The 15,087-nt window shown below is 44.0% G+C and overlaps 2 pseudogenes; one reads left to right on the top strand and one right to left on the bottom strand.

The window, feature by feature from the left end:
- LOC106634974 (rab5 GDP/GTP exchange factor-like) overlaps positions 1–15,087 on the top strand; it is an 82,740-nt pseudogene that overhangs the window by 58,151 nt on the left and 9,502 nt on the right.
- Positions 11,958–12,057, bottom strand: LOC112440537 (U6 spliceosomal RNA; annotated as a pseudogene).

Raw genomic sequence — 15,087 nt, 5'->3', positions numbered from 1 at the left:
GTGAACAGCTGCCTGTGATAAAGCTAAATTTCTGAATGTCTTTAATTGAAATTTTGAAAATTATTAACAGGAAGTAAATAACATGGATCACATCATAAACTGCACTCAAGAAAATCCCTAAAATGCTTTTCCTTTATTACAACAAATAAGGGTGCAGAGGGTCACATGGAATGTTTCATCTTTTGTCTGCTTTGATTTTTTTATTCTTTTAAGGAAAGGAAGTTGAGGGGTGGTTTAAACAGCAGTGCCTGGAATCAAAGTATTTCCTACGACACCCTCTAATGTACTTCCTTCTCTCCATGCCCACGGGGTCTGCAGGGTTCTCATCTTTTCATGTTCACAGTATTAAAATACTTCATACAATACCAAAGACAGTTCCCAACCAACCATCAAATATGGGTATTTCTTCCATCTCCTCATAAATGCAAAAGGAAATAACTGCGTTAGGATCATTCTTTTTTATTTGGAGATGAAAGTCTCGCTCTGTCATCCAGGCTGGAGTGCAGTGGCATGATCTCTGCTCACTGCAGCCTCAGCCTCCTGGGTTCAAGCAATTCTCCTGCCTCAACCTTCCGAGTAGCTAGGACTACAGGCGCACACCGTCACATCCGGCTAATTTTTTTTTTCTTTCTTTTTTTTTTTTTTGAGACGGAGTCTCGCTCTGTCGCCCAGGCTGGAGTGCAGTGGCGCGATCTCGGCTCACTGCAAGCTCCGCCTCCCGGGTTCACGCCATTCTCCTGCCTCAGCCTCCCGAGTAGCTGGGACTACAGGCACCCGCCACCAAGCCCGGCTATTTTTTTTTTTTGTATTTTTAGTAGAGGCGGGGTTTCACTGTGTTAGCCTGGATGGTCTCGATCTCCTGACCTCATGATCCACCCGCCTCTGCCTCCCAAAGTGCTGGGATTACAGGCGTGAGCCACCGCGCCTGGCTACATCCGGCTAATTTTTTGTATTTTAGTAGAGATGGGGTTTCACCATGTTGCCCAAGCTGGTCTCAAACTCCTGAGCTCAGGCAGTCTGCCTGCCTCGGCCTCCCAAAGTGCTAGGATTACAGGTGTGAGCCGCCGCGCCCAGCCTAGGATCATTTTTTTCTGTCCTAGGTGTTGATTTTTTAAATAAGAGTTTGCAGTACTGGTGTTTAGTGGTGCAATAATTTCCATTTAATCATCTGGCATACTCAGAGAGAGGATACCAGATGACTAAGAGTATACCTCGCAGAGAGTATACCAGATGACTGAGAGTATATCTCACAGAGAGTATACCAGATGACTGAATGGGGATTAGAGCGAGTATTTAAACTCTTCATTCATTGATCCTGTTAAAGGAAAGCTTACTTAATAACATAAACTCTTGGTTATGAATTAGATGTTTCTCCTATGAAAGCTTGTGGGCATCTTTGAGCAACTTAATACCTGATTATTTCTGTTCAAAAATGCCGAGAACTAAAAATCCATTCAAACCTTTACTTTTCTCCTTTTGGAAAAGTGCATGAGGTGTTCCTTTTGGTAAAAAGACACACTGTGCGACCACAGAGACCTGAGCCTGAACCTATGAAGATGTGAACAAGGTGAACAATGAGACTGTGTAAAGGGGAGGTTAATTCCAAGGTGACAGGAACTTTATGGAGAAGATTATGATTTCTACACTTTGTATCCCCTTCTAACTCTAGTATGAAGTTACATTGTATACGTTGGTGCTCTAATCTCAGTCTGTGGATATTAGATATTAAGATTGGGGAGAAAATAAAACAGCCAGTTAATGTGCACCATTTTTATAGGCACTGTCAGTAGTGTATAAGAAATAGCATGTTTCTCAAAAGTAAATTAGTTCATAGTAGTCAGTTGGCACATTTGGCAGGTACTTCTGTGAACTTTTTTTTTGCTATCTTTAAACTCTTCATTCATTGATCCCGTTAATCCAAAGCTTATTTAATAACATAAACTTTTGGTTGTCAATTAGATGTCAGGAAAAACAGAGAAATGAACAGCTAATATAACGAGTTAAAAGGATTGAGGCTGTAGGAATAATGTTACCAAGAATAACTTTAGGATTGTTTGCTACTGTAGCTAGCTGTGATTATCAAAATAGGGAGATGCCTGTTTTTCTCACATAAAAGTAATTGTGCAGGTAGGCTGAGGCTGACATTGGTTCAGTTGCTCAAACATGGTAAGACTGGCTTCCCTGTGCCTCTCTTCACTCTCCTTTCTGGTGCACAATGACCAAGAGAGCTCCTGTCGTCATGTCTCCATCCATCATGTCTCCATCCAATTATAAGTAAAGAAAATGCAGCACGAGCCCTGCCTGCACCCACAGTCAGGAAAAGCAAGAGGCTTTTTTTGAATCCTAGCAGAATTTTGCATAAGCCTCTTGGTTTTAAAAAAGGTGAATTTTAAAATAATAAAATAAAATAAAGCACAAACTCTGAGGCCAAGGTAATAGGATTTAAATCTGTGCTCTGCCACTTAGAAAAATTACTTAAATTCTCTGTTCTTTAGGTTGCACACATGTAAAATGGGAGGAAGAAAATAATATTTGACTCATGGTTTTTAAAATTTGAGGTGTTATTTCTTTAATAAACAGCTGCTATCATTTGAGAACACTTGCTATTTAGGCAGTTAGGAATTTTTCATTAGAAGGGATGTAAAGAAAGACGATGGGCATTTGTAATGGATTTAACATTCATCATTTGGCTGCCTGACTGACCCCCAGAGCTGTGATTTTACTCATGAATTTTTCAGAAGTCCCTTAGCTAGCAATGAGCCTAACCAGCCTCCCATTCTCACCATTCAGTGCTCTTGTTCTTATGTGTTTCTCTACAAACTTGGTTACTCTCACAAAGTGATAAAAACTTGCATTTCTTTTCTTTCCTTTTTAGAAACAGGATCTTGCTCTGTCACTCAGGTTGCAGTGCAGTGGTGTGATCATGGCTCGCTGTAGATTCAAACTCCTGGGCTCAAGCAGTATTCCCGCCTCAGCCTCCCAAGTAGCTTGGACTACAGACGTACACCACCATGCAAAGCTAAATTTTTTATTTTTTTGTTGTAGAGATGGGATCGTGCTATGCTGCCCAGGATGATCTCAAACTCCTGTCCTCAATTGATCCTCCTGTCTCAGCCTCCCAAAGTGCTGGGATTATAGGCAGCCATGGGCCATCTGGGTCCAGTCTGCTATTTTCTTTTTTTAAATAACAACTTTATTGAAATGTAGTTCACATACCATGCAATTTGTTTATCAAAGTATGCAATTCAGTGGTTTTTAGAATATTCATGGAGCTGTGATCTATCACCACTATCCATTTTAGAAGCTTTCATTACCCTATAGAGAAATCCGCTGTTCTTTGCACTAGCTAAGAACGTGGCGGGGAGTAAGCTAGTGGCTTACTCCCCTCAACGCTTCTGTGTTCCCCATAGGCAACCACTGATCTATTTTTTGTCACCATAGATTTGCCTAATCTGGACCTTCTATATAAATAGGGTTGTGCAATATGTGATTGTTTGTGGCTGGGTTTTTTTTCCCTCTTAGCACAGTATTTTCAGAGTTCCTTCCTGTCATAGCACATGTCAGTATTTTGTTCCTTCTATGGCTGAATAATATTCCATGGTACAGAAACAACACATTTTATTTATTCTTCAGTTGATGAACATTTGGGTTGTTTCCATGTATTGGCTGTTATGAATAATGCTGCTATGAAGATTCATGTACAAGTTTTTGTGTGGACATACATTTTTATTTTTCTGGGATATATACCTAGGAGAGAAATTGTTGCATTCTATGATGTTGTACATTTAGCCTTTTGAGAAACTGTTTTCCAAAGTGGTTACACCAGTCAGGTGCAGTGACTGATGTAATCCCAGCTACATGAGAGGCTGAGGTGGGAGGATCACTTGAGCCTATGAGTAAAGAGAGACCAGCTTGGGCAAGATAGCAAGACCCTGTCTCGGTTTTTGAAAAATCAAATTAAAATGACAAGAAGACAGGTGCGGTGGCTCATGTCTGTAATCCCAGCACTTTGAAAGGCCAAGGTGGGTGGATAACTTGAGGTCAGGAGTTCAAAACCAGCCTGGCTGGGTATGGTGGCAGATGCCTGTAATCCCAGCTACTCGGGAGGTTGAGGCAAGGAGAATTTTTTGAACCCAGGAGGTGGAGGTTGCAGTGAGTCAGGATCACACCACTGCATTCCAGCCAGGGCAAAAGAGTGAGACTCTGTCACACAAAAAAAGTAAAAATATAAATAAATAAATAAAATGACAAGAAAAGAAACACCCAAAGTAGTTAAACCATTTTGTGTTCCCACCAGTAATGTATGTGGGTTCCAATCTCTCCACATTTTCACCAACATTTCTTTTTTTGAGACATGATCTCGCTGTGTCACTTAGGCAGGAGTGCAGTGGTGTGAACACGGTTCACTGCAGTCTCGAACCCCCAGACACTCGTGATCCTTTTATTTCAGCCTCTTGAGAAGTTGGGACTACAGTCAAACTCCAGCACATTCAGCTAATTTCTTTTATTTTTAGTAGAGACAGGATTTCACTATGTCGCCCAGGCTGGTTTCTAACTCCTGGACCCAAGTGATCCACCTTCCTTGGCCTCCCACACTGCTGGGATTATAGGTGTGAACCACCATGCCTGGTCCTCTCTCTCTTCTCTCTCTTCCCTTTCTTTCTTGGTAGAAGGAAACGTGTCATGTACCAGCTATCCATCCAATGACTGCCCATCAGTTCCATATTCACCCTTCACTGCCTGATCTGCAAACATAGAGGTGGGTTCCTTAAATGCTTCTTCTGTCAGCTGGTACATGATTAAATGTTGTCAGTACATAGTACTAGAGGGACCTTGTAAGAGGCTTTTCTTTCTGGTTGTGGTGTGCGAATCTCCACAGGCACTGAGCTTCTCCAGTACCGGGCTCTTGCCCTGCATGGTGCTCAGCAGCACCCAGTGACCAGCAGTTCTCTGCACCTGCCTGGGTGGATTTGTAGTGAGACAACTGTTCATTAATAGCTTAATCTAGCACCCCAGAGGGTGAATTTTCAGCAAATTCCAGAGGGCAGATTGCTAGCATGTTCGACCATGTGCTAATGCAGCAATTCTGCTATTGAATTACCCATGACTGTGCTCTCTCCAAGCGGGGGCTGGATCTCAGCCATAGTGGGGGAGTCTTTTCCTTGATCACAGTATCTCAGCATTGGGACAGTAGGGACAGTTACTGCTTGTTATATCAGCTGGTCCTATACTCTTTTTTTTTTTTTTGGAGACAGGGTCTCCCTCTGTTGCTCAAGCTGAAGTGCCGTGGCAAAATCATGGTTCACTGCAGCCTTGACTGCCCTGGCTCGAGCAATCCTCCCACCTCAGTCTCCTAAGTACGTAGGACTATAGGTGTGTGCCACCACACCCAGGTTTTTTTTTGTTGTGGTTAGTTAGTTTGTTTGGGTAGAGACAGGGTCTCACTGTGTTTCCCAGGCTGGTCTCAAACTCCTGGCCTCAAGGAATCTTCCTGTCTTGGCTTCCCAAATTGCTGAAATTATAAACATGTGCCACCATGCCTGGCCTCTGCTAGTCCTATATTCTCTAGCATTCTCTTTACTTTTTGGTAGCAAATCTCTCATTATGCTGTTGCCCTGTTATAATTAATAATTTTTTATTTTAAATTTAACACTTTAAACTTTTGAGTGGTTTATGTCTCCTGTTAGGACTCTGACAAATACAGAATTGATGCTAGGAAGGGTCCCGGGAGATAGACCCAGACAACTGGGATTTGGGGATAGGTTTGGTTATCCAAGGGGCAGCGCTGAGCTCCTTGGCAATGGGAAATGGGATGCTGGTGATTTCCAGGAAGTGACCTCATAATGACTCAAGCTACCACTTGCTGTTGATTGTGATGAAATGCCAGTGGAGGCACATGCCTTGGGAGCTAAGTGGCTGCTGCACTTGACCACTATGAAGACTGGTGTGGGAAGAATCCTTTTGGATGCACTTCAGCAGGGACCCCTGATCCCTGGGTCACAGGCCTGTACTGGGCCACACAACAGGAGGCGAGTAGAGGGTGGGTGAGCGAAGCTTCATCTGTATTTCCAGCCGCTCCCCACATTACCACCTGATCTCTGCCTTCTGTCAGATCAGCAGCAACATTAGATTCTCATGTGAGCACGAACCCTATTGTGAACTATGCATGCAAGGGATCTATCTTGCTCTGTCCTTAGGAGAATCTAATGCCTGATGATCTGTCATTGTCTCCCATCACCTCCAGATGGGACCATCTAGTTGCAGGAAAAGAAGGTCAAGACTCCCACCCATTCTACATTATGGTGAGTTATGTAATTATTTTGTTATATGCCACAATGTAATAATAATAGAAATAAAGTGCACAATAAATGTAATGTGCTTTATATATCCCAAAACTGACCTTTGCTGCCCCTAGTCTATGGAAAAACTGTCTTCCACAAAACCGGTCCCTGGTCCCCCCAAAATTGGAGACCGCTGCACTTGAGCACTTACAGAGAGAAAAGCAAAAAGCTCAAGTCTTTACCTCTCAGCATAAGTCATGGTCTGAGATCCAGAGAGCTTCCATGATAGCACAAACACAATTCCTTATTTCTTGTATCCACAGGGGTGATATTATTGGTAATCAATATCAATTGGTAATCAATAATTATTAAACGTGTTGGTTGCTGAATTACCATGACAGTTGAATTCACTGTGTCACCAAGGTTCTCATGATAATGTTAGGGCACTAATAAGTGAAGAATGGGAACTTTTTCTTTTTCTTTTCTTTTTTTTTTTTTTTTTGAGACAGTCTTCCTGTGTTGCCCAGGCTGGAGCACAGTGGTTTGATCTTGGCTCACTGCAGTCTCAACCTCTCAGGCTCAAGCTATCCTTCTGCCTCAGACTCTGGGGTAGCTGGGACAACAGGTACTAGCCATCATGCCCAACTAATTTTTGTGTTTTGTAGAGATGTGTTTCATCACATTGCTCTGGCTGGTCTCAAACTCCTGGGCTCAAGCTATCCACACACCTTGGACTTATAAAGTTTTGAGATTACAGGCAGGAGCCACCATGCCCGGCCCTATTCTCTTTTACACTGGTTTATTGTGAGGGCCTCCAATTGTCTTCCTATTAGGCTTGCTCACTTCGGCCTGTTCACTGAAGCCAGAGGAATTCTCCTAAAAGGCAAATTTGGATCAAAATAGTTCTTGATTAAAACCTGCTGGTGACTGCCCATTGCCTTTAAGACAAAGTCCAAACTAATTTGGCCAGAGGGCCTGGTAAGAGCTGGCCTCTGCTCACCTTCCCAGTTTTATCCTGCACCAGCCTCCCCAAATCCCTACCCTCCAGCCACAGGAATGTCAGTTTCCTTGGGGGACTTTACTGGTCCTTCAGGAAACCCTCTCCCTACCTCCATCATCACTCTTTCACTCTCATCTTTGCTCATCTTTAGCCTCAGCCAAGATGTCTCACCCTACTCTCTATGATGCAACAAGAAGCCCCTGGGGAATGTTTCAGTCCCAGTCTGTACTATTGTCATGTGCTCATCACAGTCTGGTAAGTGTTGGCCTGTGATTCCTAGATTAGTCCATTTTGCATTGCTATAAGGAAACACCTCAGGCTGGGTAGTTTATAAAGAAAAACAGTTCATTTGGCTCACAGTCCTGCAGACTATACAAGTAGCATGGTGCCAGGCTGGGAGCAGTGGCCCACACCTGTAATCCCGGAACTTTGGGACGCTGAAGCAGGAGGATTGCTTGAGCCCAGAAGTTCGAAAGCAGCCTGGGAAACATGATAAGATCTTGTCTCTGCTAAAAATAAAAAAAAAAATAGCGAGGTATGATGGTACACTGATGCATGCCTGTGATTTCAGCTACTTGAAAGGCTAAGGTAAAAAGACCTCTTCAGCCCGGGATGTCAGAGTTGCAGTGAGCCATAATTACACTACTGCTCTCTCGCCTGAGTGTCAGAGTGAGACTCTGTCTCAGGAAAAAAAAAAAAGCATAGTACCAGCATCTGCTGGTGAGGACCTCAGGAGGCTTCCTCTCATGGTGGAAGATGAAGGAGGAGCTGGCATGTCACTTGTTGAGAAGAGGGAGCAAGGGAGAGGGGAGGAGGTGCCAGGCTCTTTAAACAATCAGCTCTCATGTGAACTAGTAGAGAGAGAACTCACTCATTACCTTGGGGAGGGCACCAAGCCATTCATGAGGGATCTGCCCTCATGACTCACACACCTCCCACCAGGCCCCACCTCCAACATTAGGGATTCAATTTCAATAAGATTTGGAAGAGACAAACGTTCAAGCTATATCAATTTCCTGCTACCCTATAAGCTCTGCGAGGGCAGAAACTTTTTTTTTTTTTTTTGGATACAGAGTTTCACTCTTGTTGCCCAGGCTGGAGTGCAGCGCCTCAGCTCATTGCAACCTCCGCCTCCTGGGTTGAAGCGATTCTCCTGCCTCAGCCTCCCGAGTAGCTGTAGCTGGGATTACAGACATGCACAACCATGCCTTGCTAATTTTTGTACTTTTAGTAGAGACAGGGTTTCACCATGTTTGTCAGGCTGGTCTCGAACTCCTGACTTCAGGTGATTCACCTGCCTCAGCTTCCCAAAGTGCTGGGATTACAGGCGTGAGCCACCACGCCCGGCCAAGGGCAGAAACTCTTATACCTTGTTCACTGCTGTTTCTTGGGCACCTATTATAGTGCCTGGTATTTAGTAGGAGCTCAAGAAGTGTTTGTTAGGGCCTGATGTGTTGGTGCAATCCTGTAATCCCAGCTCTTTGGGAGGTGGGGGCCAGAGGATTACTTGTGCCCAGGAGTTCAAGGCCAGTCTGGGCAACATAGTGAGACCCTGTCTCTAGAAAAAATAATAAACTGGCCAGGCACGGTGGCTCACACCTGTAATCCCAGCACTTTGGGAGGCTGAGGTGGGCAGATCACCTGAGGTCAGGAGTTCAAGACCAGCCTGGCGAACATGGTGAAACCCTGTCTCTACTAAAAATATAAAAGTTAGTCAGGCATAGTGGCACACACCTGTAATCCCAGCTACTCGGAAGGCTGAGGAAAGAGAATCGCTTGAACCCAGGAGGCAGAGGTTGCAGAGAGCCGAGATTGTGCCACTGCACTCCAGTCTGGGCGACAGAGCGAGACTCCGTCTGAAAAAAAAAATAAAAAGAAAAAAAAATAAATTTAGCTGGGTGTGGTGTTACATGGCTGTAATCTCAACTACTTGGGAGGCTAAGGTGGGAGGATCACTTGAGCCCAGGTGATGGAAGCTGCAGTGAGCCATAACGAAGCTGCAGTGAGCCATAATCATCCTGCTGTACTTCAGCCTGTGTGACAGAAGGGGACTGTGTCTCAAAAAAAGTAAAAAAGAGAAAAAAAAGAAAAATATTCGTTGGGAAAATAAAAGAGTGAACAAGCAAAGTTTCAGGAGAGTACTGTGAATGTGGGTCATGTCAGTAGAGTGTAGGAAGTTGGGCAGGAGCGGCTGTACTTGAAGAGCAGGTTGGTGGAGACCAGGTCATTTATCCTAAGAAGTTTGCCCTGTAGCATGTGGATCAAATATCCCACATTGGCTGCTGGTGACTGAACTGGGCTTCCTGTTTCTGTGTTTGGTTTGACCATCACAGTGTTGAAGAACTATTGAAGTGAATACCTTCAGTTTGCTACAGTTCCCCCCGGTCTCCCACATTACTCTGGCCTCATTCCCTCCTGTAGGTTGCCTGACCCTCTGAGACCTGTGTTTGCTGTCCCTGCAGATGGGTGGGTAGGAGGTGATTTAAGGAGGAAGATTTAATATGTGAGTTATAGAAAGATAAATAGACTGGGCTCAGTGGCTAAAGCCTATAATCCTAGCACTAGGCCAAGGCAGGAGGATTAGTTTGACCCAGGAGTTCAAGACCAGTCTGGGCCATAGTGAGACCCCATCTCTACAAAAAATTTAAAAATTAGCCAGGCATGGTGGCATGCACCTGCATTCGCAGCTACTCGGGAGGCTGAAGTGGGAGGATAGCTTGAGCCCAGGAATTGAAAGCTGCAGTAAGCGGTGATCTTGCCATTGCACTCCACTCTGAGTGACAGAGTGAGACCCTATCTCAGAAAGAAAAAAGCAAGAGAGAGATAAATAGATCCAGCATTGGTGGGAGTGTGCTTTTGAGTGCTCTTTAGGAGAAAATTTTATTTTAATATTTTTTTCTTCTTTAAATTTTTTATATTCTAGCAGGCTGGGTCCATTCTCTCCCCTTTAATTTCTCAAACACAAAGCGCCCTGCTGGAATTTCAGGTTGGATCTGCAGTATATCACCATTAACATAGCAGCCTGCTATGTTGTAAGTCCTTATGCCAGGAACTGTGCGGGATACAAAATGTAAGAGAAGGCTGGAATAGAGCATCTCCGGGGGAAACGAGAGCCAGAGATACAGCTGTGCCCCATGGAGAGAGCCAGCTGGTGTTTGGTAGTTCCTTGTGGAAAGGCTGTACTTTGGTAAGGTCTCCACATCTGCAATGTGGCCTTCAATATTATAGGTCCCCAAACTCCAGGTTTTTATGTTCCCTACATAGGTCAGGGTCGTAGGGAGTGATTCACCCTAGCAGAACTCCCTGGTTTTTAAGGCAGGTGTTCCATTTATTAATTGACAAAGGATGCATATTTCTCCTTTGGTAACCTGATGAGTTAGGTCTTTTCTCCAGGGACTCCCTTTCCACCTGAAGGTTCTTGGAAAACTAAGCAGAGAATGAGGGAAAGGCTGTGAACAAGCTTGCTGGTCCCTCCCTGTCCTAAAAAAGAGCATACCTCTTCTGTAACCAGAAGACCCTTTTCACTAGTCAAGGCTGGGCAGACTGAGATGAGGGGTGTGTGTGTGTGTGTGTGTTTGTGTGTGTGTGTGTATGTTGAGACAGGGCCTCACTCTGTCACCCAGGCTGGAGTGCAGTGGTGAGATCAGAGCTCACTGCAGCTTCTACTTCTGCAGCTTCCACTTTGATCCTCCCACTTCAGCCTCCAAAGTAACTGGGACTATAGGAATGTGCCACCACACCCAGCTCATTTTCTAATTTTTTGCAGAGATGAGGTTTCGCTCTGTTGCTCAGGCTGGTCTTGAACTTCTGGCCTCACGGGATATCCTCCTGCCTTAGTCTCCCAATGGGCTGGGATTACAGGTGTGAGCCACCTCACCTGACCTGCGATGAGTTTTCAACAATGTGATTCCTCTTTTACAGAACCACCTTAGCTAAATATTCTTTTGAGAACAAGGGCTAGCCTGTAGTTTCATGGCCTTTTTTCCATTTGTGGTTTTTGCCAGGTGGAATTTAAATGACCTTTTATCAAGATGGATAAACCCAAGTTTCCCAGTGCTGGAATACAGAAAATGGATGGACAAGTAAGTCCCACTCAGCACCCATAGCCCAGACATGGGGACCTCAACACACCTGGGCCCCAGACATCACCTTTCATTGTGAGTAGCTCAGAGATGACACTTTGTTGTTAAGTGCCCACTGGCAATAGTTTCTATAACAGCAAGTGAAGGAATAAATAGTCACCAAAACATTTTATGTTCCCAATTCCAACATTAATTGGATGAGATAATTATTTTATGAAAATTTTCATATAGCACAGTCCTGGCCATATCTTTAAGTGAACAGAAAAATTCTATTAAAAAGTCAACCTTCTATCTCACTCTGTTGCCCAGACTGGAGTGCAGCGGTGCAGTGGTGCAGTTATGGCTCACTGCAGCCACAACTTACTGGGCTCAAGCAATCCTCCCACCTCAGCCTCTGAAAGTGCTGGAATTATAAGCAGACAGCCACCATGCCTGAAAACTCGACAATTTACATCAAGTGTAATAAGAATGCTCATGCCCTGTGACTCACAGTAATCTCACTTCTGGAAATACCATCTTTGGATATAATTCAACCTAAACAAAAGGTCATATGCACACAGTGAAAATCCGGATGTAATTTTTTTCTCTTTTTAAAAACATATGGAATGATTCACAAATTTGCATGTCGTTCTTGCACAGAGGCCATGCCAATCTCTCTATCGTTCCAACTTTAGTATATGTGCTACTGAAGCAAACATGAGTAATTTAAGATAAAGTGGTTAAGTGGAATAAGGAAGAGTTATGGGGAATTTAAAAATTTATGGTATTTATAGGCACCTAGTAACAGCTCAGTAAATATTAGCTGCTACTTTTATTATTTTTATGGTAATTCCACTCAATTAAAAACTGTCATTAAAAATTACCATTGTCATGGAACATAATGTATCCTACAGTATAATTGTAAAAACAGATACAATTTGTCCCTTGGTATATGGGGGGGATTAGTTCCAGCTCCCCCATTTCTGTGTATACCAAAGTCCACCCATACCCACTGCAGCCTAGACTTTTCAGGCTCAAGGGATCTTCCCACCCCAGACTCCAAAGTAGCCGGAACTATAGGTGTGCACCACCACATCTGGCTAATTTAAAAATTTTTTTTGGTAGACAACAGGGTCTCACTATGTTGCCCAGGCTGGTCTCCAACTCCTGTCCTCAAGCGATCCTCCTGCCTAGGCTTCCCAAATTGCTGGGATTACAGGCATGAGCCACCATGCCTGGCCTCTGCTAGTTCTGTATTCTCTAGAGTCGTCTTTCATTTGTGCTAGTCATTACGCCAATCCTCTGTTATAATTAATACTTTTCATATTAAATTTACATATATATTTTTTACTTTTTTTTTGTTTTTTATTGGTACTGGGTCTCACTCGATCACCTAGGCTAAAGTGCAGTGGCACGATCTCTGTTCACGGCTACCTCCACTTCCCAGGCTCAAGCAGTTCTCCTTCCTCAGCCTCCCGAGTAGCTGGGATTACAGATATGTGCCACCACCCCTGGCTAATTTTTGTGTTTTTTGTAGAGATGGTGTTTCGCCGTGTTTCCCAGCTGGTCTCAAACTCCTGAGCTCAAAGCAATCACCTGCCTTGGCCTCCCAAAGTGCTGGGATTACAGGTGTGAGCCACCGTGCCCATTTTAGTTTAAACTTCTGAGTAGTTTATATCTCCTGATTGGACTCCTAGAAATACAGAATTGATGCTAGGAAGGGTACCAGGAGATGGACCCACACAGATGGGATTTGGGCATAGGTTTGGTTATCCAAGGAGCAGAGCTGAGCTCCTTGCCAGTGGGACATGGGATGCTGGTGATTTCTAGGAAGTGACCTCACAATAACTCAAGCTACCACTTACTGTTGATTGTGATGAAATGCCAGCCGAGGCATATGCCATTCAAGCTAAGGGGTGCTACACTTGACCACTGCGGTAGTATAGATGAGTCTGAAGAATGGTATGGGATGTATACTTTCGAATGCACTGGAGTAGGGGTCTCCATCCGCAGGGCCACAGAGCCGGAGATGAGCAGTGGGTGAGTGAGGGGAAACTTCATCTGTATTTATAGCCCCTCCCCATCGCTCACATGACCACCTGAGCGCCATGTCTTGTCAGATCAGTGGCAGCATTAGATTCTCATAGGAGCACGAACCCTGTTGTGAAGTGTGCATGTAAGGGATCTAGGTTGCGCACTCCTTATGAGAATCTAATGCCTGTTTCTCCCATCACCCCAGATGGACAGTCTAGTTGCAGGAAAATAAGTTCAGAAATCCCACTGATTGTACATTATCATGAGTTGTAGAATTATTTCATTGTATATTACAATGCAATAATAATAGAAATAAAGTGCACAATCTATGTAACGCACTTGAATCATCCTGAAGTCATTCCCTCCACCCCCAGTCTGTGGAAAAAATTGCCTTTCACAAATTCACTCTGTTTTTTGCATAGAGACAGGGTCTTAATATGTTGCCCAGGCTGATCTCAAACTGCTGGGCTCGAGTAACCCACCCCTCTCAGCCTCCCAAACTGTTGAGATTACAGGCGTAAGCCACCACGCTCAACCAAGACTGAGTTTCTTAAACCAAATAAAAATTATGGGAGATTACTTGAGCCCAGGAGGTTGACGCTGCAGTGAGCCCTGATTGCACCACTGCATTCCAGTGTAGGTAACAGAATGAGACTCAGTCTCAAAAAAATAAGATAAAATAAAAATTAGACCGGGCATGGTGGCTCACGCCTGTAATCCCAGCACTTTGGGAAGCCAAGGCAGGCAGATCACGAGGTCAGGAGATCGAGACCATCCTGGCTAACATGGTGAAACCCCGTCTGTTCTAAAAGTACAACGAATTAGCCAGGTGTGGTGGCAGGTGCCTGTAGTCCCAGCTACTTGGAAGGCTAAGGCAGGAGAATGGTGTGAACCCGGGAGGCAGAGCTTGCAGTGAGCCGAGATCGCGCCACTGCGCTCCAGCCTGGGCAACAGAGCAAGACTCTGTCTTTAAAAAAAAAAAAAAAAAAATTAACCCTTTATGAAGTTCCCAGTAATTCTTTGCTTCTTAAGTGTTCCCCATAAGCCTTTGAATTTTGTTTGCTTTTCATATACCATTTAAAACGTTTAAGAACTTGTGTCTGTCTGTGTCATCCTTTTTTTTTGAAGAATATCTTTTTGTCACTTCCAGCTGGATCTACCATGAAAGACTTCAGAGTTCAGGAAGAGAGACTGACTGGGCAACATCTTATTCAGGTACAAAAAGACTTGGACTATGACTCAAAAATGATCAAATAATAGTTCATGCATCAAATGCAATAGGAAGTACTTCTGGAGGGTGAGAGAAGCATCCAGTTAAGGTGACATTGAAGCTGGGTCCTGAAAGATGAGGAAGAATTGTATGAGAGTGGGCAGAGAAGGGGGAGGTGGAGGGATGGGGAATGGGCTGGGATGGAGTGAGCTGCTCAAGCAGGGAGACCAGCACTGTAAAGACCTGGACGATAAAGACGGCACATTTTATTCAGGGAATGGTGAATTAAGTGTGGCAGAAATGCTTTGGAGAGATAGTAATTTGCCTGTATGGAATTTTGCCCGAGAGGCCTCATTACAGTTTCTAATCTTTTGATGTTATCATCTATCACTGTCCTTGTCAAATAGTTTGGAATAGGTATAATGATCACAATAACATCAAGCATAATATTTCATTAATTCTCACAAAATCACAGGTAGGTGCCACAGTTATCCCCATTTT

This window comes from Pan paniscus, chromosome 6, assembly GCF_029289425.2.
Source record: "Pan paniscus chromosome 6, NHGRI_mPanPan1-v2.0_pri, whole genome shotgun sequence".
In the NCBI taxonomy this organism is placed as follows: domain Eukaryota; kingdom Metazoa; phylum Chordata; class Mammalia; order Primates; family Hominidae; genus Pan; species Pan paniscus.
The sequence above is the reverse complement of the archived record's forward strand: the minus strand, read 5'-3'. Positions and strand labels throughout refer to the sequence as shown.